Genomic DNA, 15,484 nt, shown 5'->3' with positions numbered 1-15,484 from the left:
TTCATCAGATATAAATGGTTCACCATGGCAAGTCCAATTATAGTAGTTCGGAGTAAACCCAAATCTACAAAGATATTCTCTAACTTTATCACACACATGAAATTTACCATTACTGCACTTGTTACACGGACACCGTAACTTATTTCCATCCATTAACTCATATTTACTACTAGCAAAGTCCAAAAATAGTTCCAACCCAGTACGAAACTCATCGGTCAATCCTCGACGTCTAGGTAAGTTCTTATTATACATCTAAGCCCTGTCTCTTTGCATTGTGTCTATATAAAAATAAAAAAATCTTGTAAAATATTAAAACCATAAAATTTTCTTAATTAAAACCATAAAATTCTAAAAATTAAAATTTTGTTTTTGACGAAACAATTACTTTGAAATTGAAAAAAATGAAAAAATTACCATGTCAAGAAGACTTACCCAAGTATTTGACTGAAATCTTTGTAGTAGAAAGTGCTCAATTTGATGAGAATTGCAACGTTCACTTCATCTGCGAGACTTTCAAATGGACACGTACCTATAAAAAAAATGACTTCATATTTTTTTATAAATAAATTTTTTTTTTCGAAATTTTTTTTCAAATTTTTTTTTTCATTATATTTTTCGCCGGTCGCCGGACCTGAGGCCGGCGAGTTGGACCTTGCCGGCCATGGGCGAGGTCCAGCGGCCTCGCCATGGCCATGGGTGAGGTCGAGTGGCGGCCTCGCCATGACCGCCGTTGGACCTCGCCGCCCAGATCTGGGCGCCGTTTGACCTCGCGGTGACGTCGAGCGGCGGCCATGGCCGCTCGGCCTCACCCAGATCTGGGCGAGGTCCAGCAGCCTCGGCCATGGCCGTCGCTCGACCTCGCCGCACAGATCTGGATGGCGAGGTCGAGCGGCGGCCTCGCCATGGCCGCCGTTGGACCTCGCGGCAAGGTCGAGCGGCGGCCATGGCCGGCGAGGTCTCGCCGGTTGCTGGTCGCCGGACCGGCGACCGGCGACGAAGTTAGAAGTTAGGAAAAAAAAAGAGAAAAAAAAAGCCAATAAAATAAAAAAAATTCGAATCCAGCAATGAATAGTTTTGCGACGAACCGTCTTCGTCGCCAATTAGCCACGAAATTAGCCACGCCACTTATCGACAGAAAAGCTTTACCGAGACTGATTTGCGCGCGCGCAATAAGGTTTTTCGAGAGAAATGAAAGAGGGAGAGGGAGGGAGAACAGCGAAGAAGGATATGAGGAATTAGCAGGGAGAGAGAGAAATTGGGGGTAGGGGTATATTACAAGTAGCGAGGGGGACAATTAGCGACTAATTTATTTTCCGTTGCAAATTAGCAACGAATTTATTTTTCGTTGCAAATTCCGTCGCAAAATTAGCGACGAAAAAAAATAAGTCGCTAACTCCGTCTCAAATTAGCAACGAATACTTTTTCGTCGCAAATTCCGTTGCAAATTAGCGATGGATTTTTTTTCGTCGCAAATTAGCGACGAAATTTTTTTCGTGGCAAATTCCATTGCAAATTAGCAAACGACATTTTTTTTCGTGGCAAATTCCGTTGCAAATTAGCGACAACATTTTTTTTCGTCTCAAATTAGCAACGGAAAAAAATTCGCCGCTAATTCCGTCGCAAATTAGTGACGAATTTTTTTTCGTGGCAAATTCTGTCGCAAATTAGCGATGGATTTTTTTCCGTCGCAAATTTGCGACGAATTTTTTCTTCGTCAGAAATTACTGACGAAAAATTATTCGTCGCTAATTTTCCGTGGCTAAATCCTTGTTTTTTTGTAGTGAGATCTCGATCTCAGTGTGAACTTTCGTGAAGAAAAATTTTTCATATTTTGAACACATGAATTTATAAAAATCGAAGAACACATGAAGGTCAGTCAGAAACTAGTCTGTCACCACATCTTTGTATATATGGCGTTGCAGATCGTACAATCCTAACATAGTCGGAATTTTATGAAAATTTTATGATGAACAGATTAAGATGTATTCTACGACTTTCATGAAGGAAGTTTCTTCAAAAAACGATCGTAGAAAATCAGAAAAATCATATAATAGCACAACGTCAATCAGGAAATCATCAGAACAGACTTGAACATCACATTCCAGATTCTGATCCTAACTTCCGAAAAAGTTTTGACCTAGCAAACTAAGTCTGATTGAGGCATGCAATATATCAAATCGAAGCTTGATACGTTTTTTACGACTCTCTAGTTCATCACTTTGCAAGATTTTGACATTAACGAGCTGAAATCAGCATCTCAAACATGCAGGTTTCTCTGTACACAAATCTACAGAATAACATCCAAGTGTACTTAACTTGTTTAATGATGCTTCGTCGCGCAATCGAGCGATCCGGTCTCCGTATTCAGATCAAGAGCAGCAAGGAGAAGTCTCGGAAAGCTCGATAAACCTATGAGAATCGAGTGCACAAGCTATAGTGAAAACCGACTCGATTTCGCGCTAATGAACTAATAACGAAAAATCAAGTAGAAAGAAGCGATCCGGTGGTCGTTCAATGGGAAGCCGGCCACCACACCCACGTGAAATCACCAAGGAAGGCTGCTGGTGGTTCGGGATCGCCGGAGGGACTCGCCGCTAGGCCGATTCAGCCGCTTGAACCGGCTAATTCAATCACCGCGACTATGCCTGGTGATGTTGCCGTGGAGGAGATCACGCCGGACAGAGCAGTTTCGGCCACCAGCAAGGACAGCTGGTCTAGCGACCAGCCTTGTGCCGCCGTGGAGGACGGCGGTGAGGCGGCGGCTCGCCGGAAAACGGCCGGCAGGAGGTGGAAAGGCTAGTGGCCGAGAGAGAGAGAGAGCAAGAGGGAGAGAAATACGTGGGCTAGAGAGAGAGAGGGAAGAGAGGATAGAGAATTCAGATATGAAAATGTGAGTCCTCCCAATTTTGGAGGGAAAAAAAACTATATACTCCCCTCAACTTTGAATTCTAGCCCTTAGATTGATCCAATGGCCTAGAATGCATCCTTAATGATTAAGAATATTCCTTAAGGGCTAAGGATTGGTGACATGGCATTATGGATGGACATGATCAATTCTAAATGAATGGCCATGATTGATTTGCTTACCCCCTAAGTAATTTGATTAATCCTTAATGAAGGGCATTTTAGTAATTTCACTTAGGGGTATTTTTGTAATTTTTATTTAAGGGCATTTTTGTCATTTTGGGCTCAAATGGACGTGATCAGCCTTGGCTGGTCGGAATAGATCACCGGCCGTCGGATTTTTTATTGGAAAATGGCTGGTCCAACCGGACCGGTTCAATTCGAGTCAAACCGGGTTGAACCGGTTGGACCGATTTGACCCGAGTTTAATCGGGTTGAACCGGTTCAATCCTTTGCTCAACTTGTTCCAATTTTGTATAATTTGATTCCTATCATTATTAAATGATCCAATTAATATTGAATTCGATTAAATTGGATCGAACCAATTTGAAACTTATGCACAAATTGATCCAATTTAATTTGTTTAGCTCAATTGTTCTTTAATTTGAGTAATTGCATGGCCAAGCTAGACTAACAAATTTAATTGAAGTTCAATTAATCAAATTGAGCCTCAATTCATCAAATTGGATGTTAGTATAGAGTGGGTCAAGTTGAATTGCACAAATTGAATCAATTACTCTTAGATTTCTCAATCATTGGATCACTAAATTGATCAAATTGGCTCAAATTCATGTGAATCTTCCAAAATTGATTTTGAATTTGGATTTAATATAAGAAATTAGGCTCATTCGTGTCTCAATTGCGCAAATCATGAAGAATCGATCCAAATCACTGATTAGGGCCAAAATTGGGGAATTTTGCTTTTGGCTTGGAATTACAAAATTTGTTCCAAAATTGAATTTAATATGACCTCTAGATCAAATGTCGTGAAGAAAACTAACCTAAAAAAATGACTAGAAATGAAGTAATTTCATTTTTGGCCGATTTGAACCAAATTCCGCAAATTGGGAAAAAGTTGATTCTAAACCGATTTTTGTAGAATTTCAAATGCCAAAGTCAAATTGAATGTAAAATAAGATGATTTTTAGATTTTTATATTTTTCAATTTTTTTGGTCAAAGGTTTGACCAAAAGTGAAACCCTAGTTGACTTTTTGCTAGGAGTTTGATTTTATGATCAAATCTTTGAATTTTTCTAAAATTTCCACTTCTAAAGTAAAATTGAACTTGAAAGGAATCTTTTTTATGCGAAAAGCCCCAATTTAACCCGGGATTGACTTTTGGTCAAAAAGTTGACCAAAAAGTCAACGCGAAAGTCAACCATTTGACTTTTCGGGTTTTTGCATGAAATGAATAGAAAATTGTTTACAGAAGCTAGGCCAACAAACAGAATTAAAAACGACACTTTTTGTTCAAGAAACGGGTTCCGTCGCGATCGGAAATCATAATCTCGAATTTTCTACTTTTAATGACGCGTCGGCTAAAAATTAGGTGTCAACAAATATCTTGGTATACTCCCAGAGTTCTGCCGAGCATGAGTTACATTTGGAAAAGGTTCTACGGACTTTAAGGGAACATGCACTTTACGCTAAGTTGAGAAAGTGCGAATTATGGCTTCATCGTGTAGCGTTTTTAGGACATGTGGTATCCGGAGAAGGAATTGTAGTGGATCCAACGAAGATCGAAGCTGTCACAAATTGGCCGAGGCCGACAACAGTAACCAAGGTTCGGAGCTTCTTGGGCCTAGCAGATTAGTACAGACGCTTCGTGGAAAGGTTTTCGGCATTAGCGACACCGTTGACACGGTTACTAAAGAAGGAGACGAGATTTGAATGGACGGATATGTGTGAAAGGAGTTTCCAAGAGTTAAAGCAGAGATTGATGACCGCCCTTAGTGTTGACAATCCCGTCAGGTCCGGGAGGATATGAGATCTACAGTGACGCGTCGCTAAGCGGATTGGGATGCATGCTAATGCAACACGGAAGAGTAGTGGCATACGCTTCGCGACAATTGAGACCGCATGAGCTGAATTATCCAACTCACGACTTGAAATTGGCCGCGATTATCTTTGCTCTTAAAATTTGGAGACACTACTTGTGTGGGGAGAAATTTCAGATTTATACGAACCATCAAAGTTTAAGGTACTTATTCTCCCAAAAGAAATTGAACATGAGACAGCATCGTTGGATGGAACTCCTTAAGGACTATGACTGCGATATTCTGTATCACCCCGGAAAAGCTAATAAAGTAGTGGATGCATTGAGCCGAAAATCGAGCATTGCGCATATGATGGTCAAGGAATGGACTTTATTGGAGGGAGTTCGGGATTCGGAGTTTAAGTTTGAAGTGAGTCATGTCTCAAATTTGTTTGCCGCATTGAGGATTGAACCGGAAATCCAGACTAAGATTAACGCTTTACAATCGACGGACCTGGAGATTCAGAAGATTCTGAAAATAGATGTCACAAAAAGGAAATCGGACTTTCAGGTATCCGAGGATGGGATTCTGAAGTTCCATGGACGGTTGTGTGTGCCCAGTGATGCAGAACTGAAGGAGGAGATTTTGTCAGAAGCTCACCGTAGCAATTACAGTATTCACCCGGGTAGTACGAAGATGCATCAGAACTTGCGATAGCATTATTGGTGGAACGGCATGAAAGTGGATGTAGCCAAGCACGTGGCTAAGTGTTTAACATACCAACAAGTGAAAGCGCAATATTGCAAACCGGGTGAAATGTTGCAGCCATTGGAGATCCCTGAGTGGAAGTGGGAACACATCACGATGGACTTTGTAATGGGATTACCGAGGAGCTAGAGGGGTCATGATTCAATTTGGGTAGTAGTCGACTGATTGACAAAGTCAGCACATTTTCTGCCAGTGCGAAAGGACTTCGCCTTGGAAAGGTATGCCAAGATATACGTGCAACAAATAGTTCGTCTTCATGGAATGCTAGTGACGATTACTTCAGACCGTGATCCTAAGTTTACTGTCGCTTTTTAGAAAAGTCTTCATACGGTATTAGGAACAAAGTTACAGTTTAGCACGGCCTACCATTCCCAAACGGATGGCCAGTCTGAAAAGACGATTCAGACTTTGGAAGATATGCTGTGTGACATTCTGAAATTCGACCAACTTGGGATTTATGAAATGGATGATTTTATGGACGTGCTTGTAGTTGGATCTCACCCGGAACTGATCACTCCTGGGATACTAACCGTTAGGGAATGGTTAATTAGGGATTTAAATTCGCGCGACCAAAGAAACTCGGTCGTGAACCGACTTTCGACCATAAAAATTGTCGAGGTGACATTTTGAGCCAATGCAGGTCGACCCAAGGATAATTAGGGATCAATTCGCCGCTGTCATACGAGTGGATCGCGGGTGATTCCGCTTGACCACGAGATGAGTTGACGAATGACCCTAAACCTATGCCAAACGATCGCGCCCGTCGGAACTAGCGATCGATCCTCGCGATTACATGACAACCGAGGTCGTCACGATCCGAGTGAACTTAAACATGGCTTGATTCAGTATCGACCACGGGTCGAAGATGCGAATTTCCCGAAAGCCACCCGTTAGTTTGAGACGAACTCAAGTCGCGTTTGTTTGATTTAGCCATTACTTAGAATCTGAGTTTGGGGTATCGAAATTCTCGAAAGCCACGACAAATTAATTGGACAACGTCGCCATTAGCGTAGCTCGCCTTAGAATGTATCGGATTTGCCAGGAAAAATCGAAAATTGGACCGAGAATGGAAAATTGCCATTTTGCCCCTGAAATTATGTTAAGTCTCATAAGAAAGTGGGAAGGGCAACTTGGTCTTTTGGCTGCCCCCTTTATGCACGAATTTTAAGAACAAAAATGCCCCTGCCCTCTTTGTTCTTTTCCTAGTTTGCCCTTGGTAGACTTTTAATCTCGGCCGTTGGATGAGATGGATGTGACCCGTGCTTGAATTTGGACCGTTGGATTGGAAGATGTAGTGGAAAGGGTAGGATGGTCTTTTCTAGAGGCTAGACCTAGCCTACCCTTTTAGGTCATAATGACCCGTTTAGGCCATGATAACCTACCCCCTATAGCCTGCCCCTCTAGGTCATCATGACCATAATTTAGGCCATCATAGCCTAGTCTAGCCTATTCCCCTATTTTCCCTCTCTTTTCCCAAACTCTCTCTCTCTCTCTCTCCGTCACCCCTCACGATCCCCTCCTACTCCCTCCTCTCCGGCCGACCTCCTCCCTTCTTCTCCTTGTTCGCGCGCGGCCGCCCTCGGCCAGCCACCGTCCGAGCCCGTCGCCGCCATTCCTCGCCACCATCCGCCCCGTTGCTGCCCGTCCGGCCACCTGGTCGCCACGGCCTTACCCCACCACCATCACACCACCTCTCTCTCTCTCTCACTTGGCCAACTCTCCTCTCCCTCCCTTGTTGTTCGCACGCGCAGCCGGAAGCCACGCCGTCGCCGTCTCTCCGGAGCCGCCCCATGCCGCTCGCCCGGCGCCTACCACCGCCAGCTCTCCCTCTTGTTCCGCCTCCTCCCCCTTGTCGTTCCAGCTCACTCGGCCGCCGTCCTCACCTTGCCCAGCCAAAATCGTCGTCGTCGCCGCCCGTTCGCCGTCGTCCAAGGCCGCCGTGTGTTCGCCGGTGCCCCGAGCCGCTCGGCGACAAAGTTGCAGCCACTGTCCGTTGCCTCGCCATCCCCTTTTTTGCTTAGCTCGTCTAGCTTGGACCTCGAGTAAGTGGCATCCTAAACTCTACTTAGGATATCGGCTATCGATAGACTAGTTTAGGTACGATTTTTGGGTGGATTGTGGACTATTTGAGGGTTGCCATGTTAGATGGTTTATTGGTGGACTTGTGGTGATTTGGTGGTTGTTTAGAGGTTAAATAGGGGCTGACCATGGTGGATTTATATGCTGGAAATCGTGGTTCGAAATTATGAGTGTATGGTTCGATTTGGGGACTAAACGTGTCGGTTTGATGTGTGGTGCCGTGGCTGATTTGTGGGATTATTGTGGCTGGAAATAGACTTGAATATGTTGATTTTATGCTCATATTAGTGGCTGTGATTGTGGGTCTAGTGGCGACCTTGCATGCTCATCAGATTGTGGAATAATTGGTTGAAATGTGGACCCGTCTATATGTGCATGGGCTGAATTGGATTGGCTGGAAATTGGGCATGTTTGTGTGTCAATTGAGCATGCGAAATGCGTGAGGTTCGTATGAGGTTCGAGCGTATGGATGGGTGAAAAATTTATGTGGTATGTCGTGCATGTGATCATGAAAGTCCCTGAGGCGTGTAATGTAACGCGAGGAATTGAGCCGTCCTGAGGCGTGTACTTTAACGCGGGACGATGCCCGGTATTACCGGAAGATCGCCAACCTGAGGCGTGTTCGTTAACGCGGGTTGTGCCGTGGGTGGAGGACATTGAGCCTGAGGCGTGTACTGTAACGCGGGCAAGAGACATAGCCTGAGGCGTGTACTGTAACGCGGGCTAAGAAGTGTTGTGAATTTGAGATGGTCGTACGTGGACCGTGAATTGAAAGTGGACCTGAGGTGTATTTACGCGGATCGTTGGCAAGTCTTATGAAAATAGTGTGGTGGTGCATGAACGAGTGTGTGTGAAATGCGGAGTTTGGAAATGACATATGTTCGACTTGTCTTTGGGCATGAAAATTTATTTGGAATGTGCATGTGGTTGGAATTTGTGTAATTGAGACTAACGTGCAAATTGTACGCATTAAAAGCCCAGGTAAGTACATTTGTGCGCATGTTATGTGTTTATTGAGTGGCATTGTATTTGGACTTGTCTGGAGGTACGTGTTAGCCTATGTGAGATTTAGGGTGTTTACTTGCTGAGACGTGTCTTATGGTTGTTTAACCAAACCATTTCAGAACCCCGGCCTGGACCATGAATCTTCCACCGCCACCGCCTCAGCGTTTTGGCATACCGATGCACACTGAGCATGCCGTGGTAGAGTACCCAATAGATAATAATATGGCTTGGATCAAGCACACCACCGTAGTCTGGGTAGATATAGGACAACCCCTTTGGCAAGCCCACACTTATACCGCCTGGTGTTTCCGGGATGGTATGGACGAGTTTGGTCCCGTCCGAGGTTTTGATGTTCCTTTTAACAGAGTGGGAGATTGGGATCTGTCGGCTATACCTCCTCCTGATGGGGAGATGGCTAGTCTTGACACTAGCCTCGCACAGTCAGGACATCAGCATGTACCTGCAGCACTCGAACCCACAGTGGCTGAGCCTGATCCGGAGCCGGAGGAAGCACAAGCAGGGTTCGACCCGATGGATGTGGACTTAGGTGCGGTGCCAGAGGAGGAAACCGAAGGAGAAGAGCCCGAAGAAGAGCCTGAGGAGGAACCAGAAGAAGAGCCAGAGGAAGAACCAGATAAGGAGTATGAAGAAGAGGAGTGAATTGAGGTTCCGTTAGAGTCGGGGGATGAAGATAACCCGATTGAGATCGAGGTGGATTCGGAGTCTTCAGAGGAGCAGGTGGCTTAAGGGGAATCAGATTCGGGTTATGGGGAGACCGACTCGGAGTGGACGCCGTCTAGATGGCGTAAGGGTTAGTTTAGGGGTAAGGTAAACCCTTTTTGAAGTGTCCCATTTTTGGAGTTAGAATATACCCAGACTACTGGTCCTTTTTTATATCGGTGGTGTAAACTTTAGAAGCCCGGTGTGCATGTATATTATGTGTTTTGTAAGCGGTGTGAATTGTATAAGTTTGACTTGGTAATGAACATATATATATATATATATATATATATATATATATATATATATATTCTCCCTATTATCCATTTCTAAGTATTGTCTGGGTGTTTGTTGCTTCCGCTAGTGCTTTTTCTCTGGATGTGTGGGGTCAGCGACATCCTGGGACGTCGCAATATTCGACCAAAGAGGTTTGTCGCGAGCTCGATGGGGTTCGGGGCGTGACATCCCGCGTTGATTTGGTATCAGAGCAAGGTCAGCTCGATCCGAGTTGGTCGAAGTCTAGAGTGATAAGGAGCGACGACTTTTGGGGTAGTTGACTAGGGAGACCTTAGTGAGTCATAGGTGTGCAACGAGCTACACGTGCCTCCAGACTGTTTGTTGTGATTGCTTAGTGAATTGAGTGCTATAACGATTGGAATGTAGGTGCGTCTGGACCTGAGGTAAGTGCATGGACCTTACTGATTGTGGCCTTGTGCTGTTGTGATTAATTACCTGCTGAGTGGATTATTGTGTTAATTCGCTGTCTAGGACTAGACTGGTATAGTTGTCCTAGGTTTCTAATTCCTGAGTGGAATTATAGCATGTAGGTGAGTGACAGAAACCCGTGAGGATGAGTTCGAGAGGTAGAGGAATAAGAAGCCAATCAAGTTCGCAAGCCCAACCTGCGGGAGATCTGAGAATGGATGCGGTCATGAGGACCCTAGAAGAGATTGGTAATCTGATAGGACGGCAGACTCAGGAACGAGCTGCCACTATTGCCCAAGCTGCTGAGGCCGCTGTGGCCGCCGTCGCCAATAATAACAATGGGAATCAAGGGCAAGGGCAAGTGAATGTGAATAGGCAGATGCATCAACTAGTTGAGCAGTTTTTGAAATTAAAGCCCCCTAAGTTTGATGGTAAGGGCTACTTTGAGGTTGCATCGCTTTGGGTAGAGGAGTTAGAAAAGGCCTTTGAGGTATTAGGGTGCATCGAGGAAGAGAAAGTGACATTGGCGATGTACCAGCTCCAAGGAAATGCAAGTGATTGGTGGAAAGCCACCAGAGGAAGGGTGTTCCCTGATAGTGCTGCCCAGACTTAGGCGATGTTTGTGGAAGTCTTCAATGGTAAGTATTTTTCTGAGAGTGCCCGGGAACAGAAGTTAGCTGAGTTTATGAGGCTTCGCCAGGGACAGAGGACAGTGGATCAGTATGGGCTGAATTTGCTCGATTATCTAAGTTTTCCCCAAGGATGGCGGAGGATCCGTTGGATAGGGCTCGGAGGTTTCGAGACGGTTTGAAGCCGGACCTTCGCAGCCAAATGATTTCGCTGAATTTGAGGGATTATAACGAGATCTATGATCGGGCCCAAGCGATCGAACGTGACTTAGCGGATAGGGCTGCCGCTTCTGGGTCAAGATTTGCCCCGGGTAGGGACAATCGCCACTTCGGGAAGAGGCCAATGGCGAGTAATCGTTTCGTCCCTCCTGTTAGAAGGAATAACGGGAAACCGAACCGTTTCCAGAATGGTCCATGTCGGATGTGTGGTGAAAGACATGGAAGTGGACTTTGTCCGAACAGGGGCGGAGCCTGTTTCGGATGTGGCGGGTTTGGCCATCAGATAAGGACTTGCCCTAACATCAGGCAGAATAGGTCGCCTGCGTTGCCGCCACCCCGAAACGGGAACCAAATTGGAGCTGCCCCGTCGGCTAATCAGAATAGGCCACCGGCCCAAGGACGGGTGTACGCCATGGCAAGGAGAGAGATTGAGAACGCGCCAGGGGTGGTCACAGGTACGATTTCTCTATGCGATCATGCTGCATATGCTTTGTTTGACCCTGGGGCGTCACATTCATTTATATCAGAACAGTTTGTTAAATTGACTGGTATAGAGCCGCAATTGATTGATGTTGTGTTGTATGTTACCACTCCACTGATTGATAAGGTGCTAGTCTTATTAGGGTGCCCGGATTGTAAGATTGTGATTGGTGATAGGGAGGAAAAGATAGATCTAGCGGTTTTAGCCATGTATGACTTCGATGTGATCGTGGGTATGGATTGGTTAGTTAAGCAGAGGACTGTCATGGATTGTAGTAGCAGGGTGATCCAATTTAATCCGGTTGGACATCCGAAATTTGAATTTGTGGGAAATCGAGGAGGGACCTCGATCCCCTGGATTTCGTCGCTAGAAGTGACTAAGTTGTTGAACGAAGGGTGTCAAGGATTTCTAGCGGCTGTAGATGATTCGACGGCTGAAGAGCCGAGGCTAAAGGACATAGCTATTGTGTGCAATTATCCCTATGTCTTTCCTCAGGAATTGCCGGGATTGCCACCTGAAAGGGAAGTGGAGTTTGTAATCGAGTTGGCCCCTGGGACTAAGCCAATCTCGAAGGCACCTTATAGAATGTCGTTGTCAGAATTAAAAGAGTTAAAGATGCAAATGCAAGAATTATTGGACAAAGGTTTCATTCGTCCAAGTGCGTCTCCATGGGGAGCGCCAGTCTTATTTGTGAGGAAGAAGGATGGGTCATTAAGGTTATGTATTGATTACCGGCAATTAAATCAAATGACGATTAAGAATAAATATCCCCTGCCAAGGATAGATGATTTGTTTGATCAGTTACAAGGGGCTTCGGTATTTTCTAAGATTGATTTGAGGACGGGATATCATTAGTTGAGGATTAGGAAGGAGGACATACCGAAAATGGCAATCAGGACGAGATATGGACACTATGAACTTACAGTAATGCCGTTCGGATTGACAAACGCTCCTGCTGCCTTTATGGACTTAATGAATCGGGTGTTTAAGGAATTCTTGGATCAGTTTGTTATAGTCTTTATAGACGATATATTGGTATACTCGAAGAGCTCGAAAGAGCACGAGTTCCATTTGAGTAAAGTTTTACAGACCTTAAGGGAACACACATTGTACGCTAAGTTTAGTAAGTGTGAGTTCTGGCTCAATCGAGTAGCATTTCTTGGACACGTGATCTCTGGGGAAGGAATCTCAGTAGATCCAGCCAAGATTGAAGCTGTAATAAAGTGGCCAAGACCAACGATGGTAACAGAGGTCCGATGCTTTCTGGGTTTGGCAGGATATTACCGACGTTTCGTGGAAGGATTCTCAGCAATAGCAACACCTTGGACACATTTGTTGAAAAAGGAAACCAAGTTCGAATGGACCGACAAATGTGAAAGGAGTTTCAAGAATTAAAGCATAAATTGACTACGGCGCCGGTATTGACTATTCCGTCAGGACCAGGAGGATATGAAATTTATAGTGATGCGTCATTGAAAAGACTGGGGTATGTACTCATGCAAAATGGACGACTAGTAGCCTACGCATCAAGATAGTTGAGACCGCATGAGTTGAACTACCCGACGCATGATTTAGAATTAGCCGCAATAATATTCGCCCTTAAGATTTGGCGACATTATTTATGTGGAGAGAAATTTCAGATATATACAGACCATCAGAATCTGAAATATTTGTTTTCTCAAAAGGAGCTTAATATGAGACAGCGTCATTGGATGGAGTTACTTAAGGACTACGATTGTGATATTTTGTATCACCCCAGAAAGGCCAACCGGGTAGCCGATGCATTGAGTCGGAAATCAAGCATCGCACACTTGATGGTCAAGGAATGGACTTTGTTGGAAGGAGTGCGAGACTCGGAGTTTAAGTTTGAAGTAAGTCAAGTCTCGAGTTTGTTTACCACTTTAAGAATTGAACCAGAAATCCAGACTAAGATTAAGGCCTTATAGTCTACGGATCAAGAAATTCAAAAGATTCTGGAAATGGATGCTACCAAGAGGAAGCCGGACTTTCGAGTATCCGAAGACGGGATATTGAAGTTCCGTGGACAGTTGTGCGTGCCTGACGATGCAGAACTTAAGGAAGAAATCTTGTCGGAAGTACATCATGGTAATTATAGTATCCATCCGGGGAGTACCAAAATGTATCAGAACTTGAGACAGTATTATTGGTGGAATGGAATGAAGGTGGATATAGCCAAGCACGTGGCTAAGTGTCTGACGTGCCAGCAAGTGAAAGCGCAATATTGTAAGCCCAGAGGATTGTTGCGACCTTTAGAAATCCCAGAATGGAAATGGGAACATATTACTATGGATTTTGTAATGGGATTACCAAGGAGCCAAAGCGGCCATGATTCCATTTGGGTGATTGTCGATAGATTGACAAAGTCAGCGCACTTCTTGGCCTTACGAAAGGACTTCGCATTGGATCGGTATGCCGAATTGTACGTACAACAGATAGTTCGTTTACATGGGGTGCCAGCGACGATTACTTCGGATCGTGATCCTAGGTTTACCGCCAACTTTTGGAAAAGTCTGCAGACGGCATTAGGATCAAAGCTGCAGTTTAGTACAGCTTACCATCCACAAACGGATGGCCAGTCTGAAAGGACAATTCAGACTCTAGAGGATATGCTTCGGGCATGTGTGTTGGATTTTCAAGGCAAGTGGGAGGAACAAATACCCTTGACGGAATTCGCGTACAATAATAGTTTTCAGCAGAGTATCGGGATGGCGTCATTTGAAGCGCTGTATGGCAGGACCTGCAGAACGCCCGTATATTGGGACGAAGTTGGAGAAAGGAGTATAACCGGGCCAGAATTAGTTCAACAGTCAGTTGAGGCAGTTAAGATCATCCGTGAAAGGTTGAAAACAGCCCAAAGCCGTCAAAAGAGTTATGTAGACAGAAGGCGAAGACCTTTGGAATTTCAAGTAGGAGATCACGTATTCCTCAAGGTATCACCCATGAGAGGAATATCCCGATTTGGCAAGAAAGGGAAGTTGAGTCCGAGGTACGTGGGACCCTTTGAGATTTTGGAAAGGATTGGAGACTTAGCTTATCGCCTTGCATTACCGCCAAATTTGTCGCAAGTGCATAATGTATTCTACGTATTGATGCTGAGAAAATATGAACCGGATCCAACTCATGTATTGAACTATGAAGAGATAGAAGTTGACGACAGGGTGTCGTATGTCGAAAGGCCAATAAGGATCGAAGATCGGAAAGAACGAGTTTTAAGGAACAAGACGATCCCGATGGTCAAAGTTGTTTGGGAACATCACGGGACAGAAGGCACGATTTGGGAAAGTGAAGAGCTAATGCGACGGCAATACCCCTATTTATTTGAGTAGTTGGGATTGAGTTGTAAATTTCGAGGACTAAATTTTTGTAAGGGGGAAGAGTTGTGACATTCTGAAATTCGACCCACTTGGGATTTATGAAATGGATGATTTTATGGATGTGCTTGTAGTTGGATCTCGCTCGGAACTGATCACTCCATGGATAGTAACCGTTAGGGAATGGCTAATTAGGGATTTAAATTCGCGCGACCAAAGAAACTCGATCGTGAACCGACTTTTGACCATAAAAATTATCGAGGTGACATTTTGAGCCAATGTAGGTCGATCCAAAGATAGTTAGGGATCAATTCGCCGCTGTCATACGAGTGGATCGCGGGTGATTCCGCTTGACCACGAGATGAGTTGACGAATGACCCTAAACCTATGCCAAACGATCGCGCCCGTCGAAACTAGCGATTGATCCTCGCAATTACATACCAAGGTCGTCACGATCCGAGTGAACTTAAACATGGCTTGATTCAGTATCGACCACGGGTCGAAGATGCGAATTTCCCGAAAGCCACCCGTTAGTTTGAGACGAACTCAAGTCGCGTTTGTTTGATTTAGCCATTACTTAGAATCTGAGTTTGGGGTATCGAAATTCTCGAAAGCCACGACAAATTAATTAGACAACGTCGCCATTAGCGTAGCTCGCCTTAGAAT

General features: G+C 44.7%; 1 pseudogene; it reads left to right on the top strand.

The window, feature by feature from the left end:
* Positions 1-2,641: 2,641 nt before the first annotated feature.
* LOC115664098 (omega-hydroxypalmitate O-feruloyl transferase-like) overlaps positions 2,642-15,484 on the top strand; it is a 59,898-nt pseudogene continuing 47,055 nt past the window's right edge.

This window comes from Syzygium oleosum, unplaced genomic scaffold (assembly GCF_021117445.2).
Source record: "Syzygium oleosum isolate NSW1041296 unplaced genomic scaffold, Sole_v2.1 Sole_v2.10, whole genome shotgun sequence".
Lineage (NCBI taxonomy): Eukaryota > Viridiplantae > Streptophyta > Magnoliopsida > Myrtales > Myrtaceae > Syzygium > Syzygium oleosum.
Note: the sequence above shows the minus strand (reverse complement) of the source record. Positions and strands in the feature narration are given on the sequence as shown.